Source organism: Primulina huaijiensis, chromosome 3, assembly GCF_012295235.1.
Source record: "Primulina huaijiensis isolate GDHJ02 chromosome 3, ASM1229523v2, whole genome shotgun sequence".
NCBI classification, from domain to species: domain Eukaryota; kingdom Viridiplantae; phylum Streptophyta; class Magnoliopsida; order Lamiales; family Gesneriaceae; genus Primulina; species Primulina huaijiensis.
In genome coordinates, this window is record NC_133308.1 from 6,460,865 (window position 1) to 6,466,698 (window position 5,834).

At 36.9% G+C, this 5,834-nt stretch overlaps 1 long non-coding RNA gene across 1 annotated transcript; it reads right to left on the reverse strand.

The window, feature by feature from the left end:
• Window positions 1-2,331: 2,331 nt before the first annotated feature.
• On the reverse strand, window positions 2,332-3,781 carry LOC140972151 (uncharacterized). The gene is made up of 2 exons (XR_012174443.1): window positions 3,674-3,781; window positions 2,332-3,146 (listed from the first exon to the last, which is right to left on the reverse strand). It is a non-coding gene; the product is annotated as an uncharacterized lncRNA (long non-coding RNA).
• Window positions 3,782-5,834: the final 2,053 nt, after the last annotated feature.

The window sequence follows — 5,834 nt, forward strand, 5'->3', positions numbered from 1 at the left end:
AGATCCACCTTAAAAAAAATTTCTCCCCAAAGGAAGTGTAGATGCCAGGTGTCTTCCAAATTGACCACGGATTACAGACAGTGTGTATAATCAATTCATAATCCGGGTTGGCCATAAAATTCTCAAAAAGTGAGTCATCTACATTTGGTGTATCTAGCAACTCATTCAGTGTGTTCGAATCATACGACACCAAACGGTCCCTAATAAACACTTTACTATCTTTATGCTCTATAACATTAGCATAAAATTCACGGACAAATAGAAACATTGCTGCTTAGGTAAGGCACAAATTTAACACACCTTCTATTCTTGATCGACAATTGAACACTTGTATAATCATTAGAAAAACTAAGGACGGGGCGTCTATTAAACTTAGCGTATTCAAATATTTTTATGTCCTCGTCAATGATAAATCGATCGGAATTACTAGACAATGAGGAAGAAGCATGAGTTACCTTAGCCTTCTTGGGTGCCATGGACTAGAGAAAGTGATCCTCATAAGACATGCCTGAAGATGGCCGACTAAGATGGTGGTCTAGATGATGGTTTCCCATGAGATTCATGCACTTATATGAGTGATTTAGAGTGGAACAAGATCAAGGATGCGCAAATATGATAGAACGTTAGGCTTGTGAATGGGAGAAATAAGAAAGAAAACGAGGATTTTTATTTTGTATTTATTTGTTAGCGTGGCGAGGGAACACACTAAGGTTAATAGACACCCCATCCAAGAGCATGGGTGGTGGTGTAGATGATGGTATGCCACGAGATTCTTGCACTTAGTGGAGCAATTTAGAGAGGAGCAAGGACAAGGTTGCACAAATTTGAGAGGAGGATTAGGTTCTCGGGTGGAAGAAATAAGAAAGAAAATGAGGATTTTTATTCAGTATCACGGCACACTGGGTCCTCCAGTTCCCCAGTCCTAGCACACGTTATGCGCAAAAATAAACTTTTTGGAAGAGCAATGTGTGCTGGGACATGTAGAAAAACCGTCCTAGCACACTCTCTATGACAAAATATATCAATCGGTTAAAAAGGGCAACACGCTAGGGCAGGAAAAAGTACCTGCCCTAGTGCAACACACCTACACAGATCACTACTTTTTGTTTTTTGTTTTTAAATGAAACAAACAAAATTAAAATAACTAAATGAAATACGAATAGGAGAGAGAAAATTAGTTCTCAATTTATAGTATAAAGCTCGAATTAATGGTTTTTTTTTTATTCTTGATTGTTGTGGAATCGTGTGGTTCCAATGTTCAGTTCCACGTCGTCGCCCATGTATGGCTTTAATCTTTTTGCGTTGACACCGAACATTCCGTCTTTTGAATCATTTAGAGCCATAACACCCTATGGATACACCTTGCTAATGATGAACGGTCCAGAACATCATGATTTGAGTTTACAAAGGAATAACCTTAGTCTAGAATTGTATAGAAGCACTGCATCTCCTTTCTTATAATATTTATGCTTGATGTGTCTATCATGCAATCTATTTGTTCGTTCTTCGTGTGCTAAGTCATAGGCTTGCCCTCTAAATTCTTTCAGTTTGTCCAATTGTACTAGTCTCTTCTCGCCTACAGAAACAAAATCCAAGTTTCGTACCCTAGTGACCAATATGCTTTATGTTCTAATTCAACCGATAGATGGCATAACTTACCAAAATGTAAACTAAATGGTGTATTTCCTATAGGTGTTTTAAAAGCACCTTATATTCCCAAAGATAATCATCTAACCTCGCATAACAATCTTTTCTACTTTTTTTTACCGTTTTTTCCAAAATCCTTTTTTCTCCTCATTCAAGACCTCAACTTGCCTACAAGTTTTGGTATAGTACGAGATAGAGATCTTATGAGTGAAAACATACTTGCTCAATAATTTTTCAAAGAGTTTGTTGCAAAAATAGGTGCCACCATCATTGATGATTGCTCGTGATATATTGAATCAGTTAAAAATGTTTTTCTTCAAGAATTTCAACACCACATGAGCATCATTAGTGAAACATGCATCTGCTTCTACTTGGAAACATATTCAATTGAAACAAAATATATCATATGTGAAAGAAGTTGGAAAAGGTCCCATGAAATCCATTCCTCATACATCAAATATCTCGCATTTGATGATATTATAAAAAAACATTTCATGACGATTATAGATATTACTTATGCACTGATATCTATCACAAGTAAGAACATATGAACGAGCATCCTTGAAAAGAGTAGGCAAATAAAAGCCACATTCAAATACTTTTGACGTTGTTCTTGTTGATCCAAGGTGATCATCTATGGCGCCCCAAACCTCGCCACGTAATCATACAACATGTGACGTCATATGCATAAAAATTTTCTTTTCAACGACGTAATAATATAATGCATATACGACAAAATAGTGCAATCACCACACTATCTACGTCAGTGTAGCAGAAACAGTATAATAAATACACACATACAACTCAAATAAGACAATAAACTATATTGTCTCTATCTACTATAAACTACAGGACTGTTTGACTAGACACACCTAGTCCTTCACCACTATCCTGTCTCACAGCATAGTCCTGTAACATGTCCAACAGAAACAGCCCCCAAAGGGTGAGCATACACAACAATCATCATCGTAATACATAACAGTAATATTATCAACAATATAAAATATAACTGGAATGATAACAGAAATACTCCCTTTGCTGTCTCTGGATAATCAAACCACCAACGATATCAACGTCATAACTCCCATACTACTGCAACAACAACATCGACGATACGTCGCACCCCAACACCGACGACAGCAATATCGTCGAACGAATAACATCAACGATACGTCGCACCCCTACTCCGGCGACAGCAATATCGTTGAACGAATAACATCGACGATATGTCGCACCCCAACACCGGCGACATCAATATCGTCGAACGAACAACATCGACGTGACGTCTCCCAACAAACGACAGCCAACAATATCAACAATAATAAACAACAGCAAATATAATATCAAATCACCCAATTCCGGTGATTTCCCATCGTTCAACACAATAGTATTTATCAATACTAAACAATAACAACGTATGCTCGTACGTCAACACGTACCTGATAATAGAGTATATATAAAATCTGGCTACTTCTTTGATCCTGAGGCTTGTGATGTATCTAAATAATTCAACAACAATTATCAGGTCATTGTCACAGTATCAACACAATCATAACAACCTCAAGATATAACATCAAATAGCCCAACAACAATTAATTCAACAAAATATAAAACTCGATTATAAATTCTTATCGTTCAACAATTTAATATTCTGGTGTATTTAATTCACAATACTACCATCAAATACACCATAATTAATTAACTTCAAATAATAGGCTATTTTACAACATCCGTCAAATTACGAAAACTTTATATCAACATGTAGCATATACTTCGTAGACTCCGAATATATAATCAGAATTAATAACAACTGACAAACAACTCTCCAATCTCAGTCCAACGATTAAAAATCCCTAATTATAATAAATTGAGAATAATTCAAAATAACACCACTATAATCTTCTCTACTTCGTTAAAATCATACACTATTCAACAATCTTCAACTTCTGTATGATTTAACAATTTATCGGATTTATTCCAAAAAATCGACGAATTTCAAACATCACCAAAACTATAAAATTTATACCTCAAATCGAAGACCTTGTGTCAACGATCCCAGAACTGAAGTCGGTTCGTCGATTGGATAAACCGATAAGTCGCACGATCGAAAAGAAAATCGAAACTCTATTTCCCTCACTCTCGCCTCACGTCTCTGCGCTCTCTACTTGCTGAGTTCGGTGGAATTCATTTTGAATGAATTCCACTAACTCAATCAATTTCTTTTTTTTTAATATTATATTATATTATATTAAAAAAATATAATATATAATATAATATAATAAATAATATTTAATATTTTAACACAGTATATCCCTTTGGACCACTCAAACGATCAAATTTTTCACAACTCAAAATATGGAACTTCTATATATTTGAGTTTTCTACGTTATATCCAAATCTCAAATCATTTGGACTTCATATGACCAAAATATGTCATATTTCTCTCTTTAAAAATCATTAATTATTTAGTAATATCACATTACTAAATCAACAACTTATAATATTTACTTCAGGCATTACATTTTCTACCCCCTTAAATGAATTTCGGCCCCGAAATTAATCAACAATAGTAATAACATGCATAATTAAAGATACGTCATACCATCAGAATAAGTAGGGGTAGAGCTCCCTCATATGCCGCTCTGTCTCCCAAGTGGCCTCTTCGACACCTCTATGCTCCCACTGAACCTGCACCATCGGTATAAGCTTACTACGAAGTTTCCGTTCAGATCGATCCAAAATACAAACTGGTCTCTCAATATAAGACACATCAGGATCTAACTGAACAACAGAAATATCCAACACATGTGAAGGATCTGGCTCTTACTTCCGCAACATCGACAAATGAAACACATCATGAATACCAGATAAAGATGGAGGTAGAGCCAATCGATAAGCCAAAGTGCCTATCCGCTGCAATATCTCATATGGGCCAACATATCTCGGTGCCAACTTTCATTTCATACCAAATCGCACTGTGCCACGAAAAGGAGAAACTTTCAACAATACTCGATCGCCTTGCTGAAACTCTAAGGGTATTCGTCTTTTATTGGCATAGGCGGCCTGTCTATCTTGGGCTGCTTTCAATCGCTGCTGTATCAACTTTACTTTCTGTTCCATCTCAAGATTCATCTCAGGACCTGTGACTACAGCTCGATCAACATCATCCCAGTATAACGGAGATCTACAACGCCTCCCATACAATGCCTCAAATGGAGCCATCTGAATACTACTCTGATAACTATTATCATATGAAAACTCCACCAATGGAATAGATGACTGCCAAACAGATTTAAAATCCATAACATAAGCACGCAACATATCCTCTAGTGTCTGAATAGTACGCTCAGTCTGACCATCTGTCTGGGAATGATAAGCCGTACTCAATCTCAACTCTGTCCCCATCGCAGTCTGCAATCCTTCCCAAAAATGAGAAGTAAATCGAGGATCTCTATCAGATATAATAGACACTGGAATCCCATGCAACCGTACGATCTCTCGTATATACAACTGTGCCATCATTAAATACATACTATTCATGCTATAGGGTATAAAATGTACAACTTTCGTCAATCGATCAACAATCACCCAAGTAGCATCAATAGTCCCAGTGCTTCTTGGCAAATGTGTCACAAAATCCATCAATATGTGCTCCCATTTCCAAGTCGGTACTTCTGAACTCCTCAATTCACCTCCTGGCCTTCTCCTCTCAACTTTGATCTGTTGACAATTGAGACATCGACGTACAAAATAAATCACATCACGTTTCATTCCCTTCCACCAAAACTGAGAGCGTAGATCCTTATACATCTTCTTGCCACAAGGGTGGATAGAATAACGACTACAATGTGCACGTTGCAATAGGCCCTGGCGCAACTCAGGTGTATCAGGAACTACCCATCTATCCTTCATCCTCAAACTGCCATCATCAGCCACTCTAAAACAAGTATCTTGTTTCCAAGAAACCAACTCCTTCCATCGCTGAACTCTCTCATCTGTCATCTGTGCGTCACGAATACAACCATATATATCATGTTCAGCTAATAAGGTAGATACCTGGATAGGAGTCGTCGAAATATCAAAATCATATCCCAAAGAACAACAAGACATCATCATAGCTGATAAACGATCCACATCCTCTGCAGTACAGCTAACTTTACGACTCAATGCATCAGTAGTAAGATTAG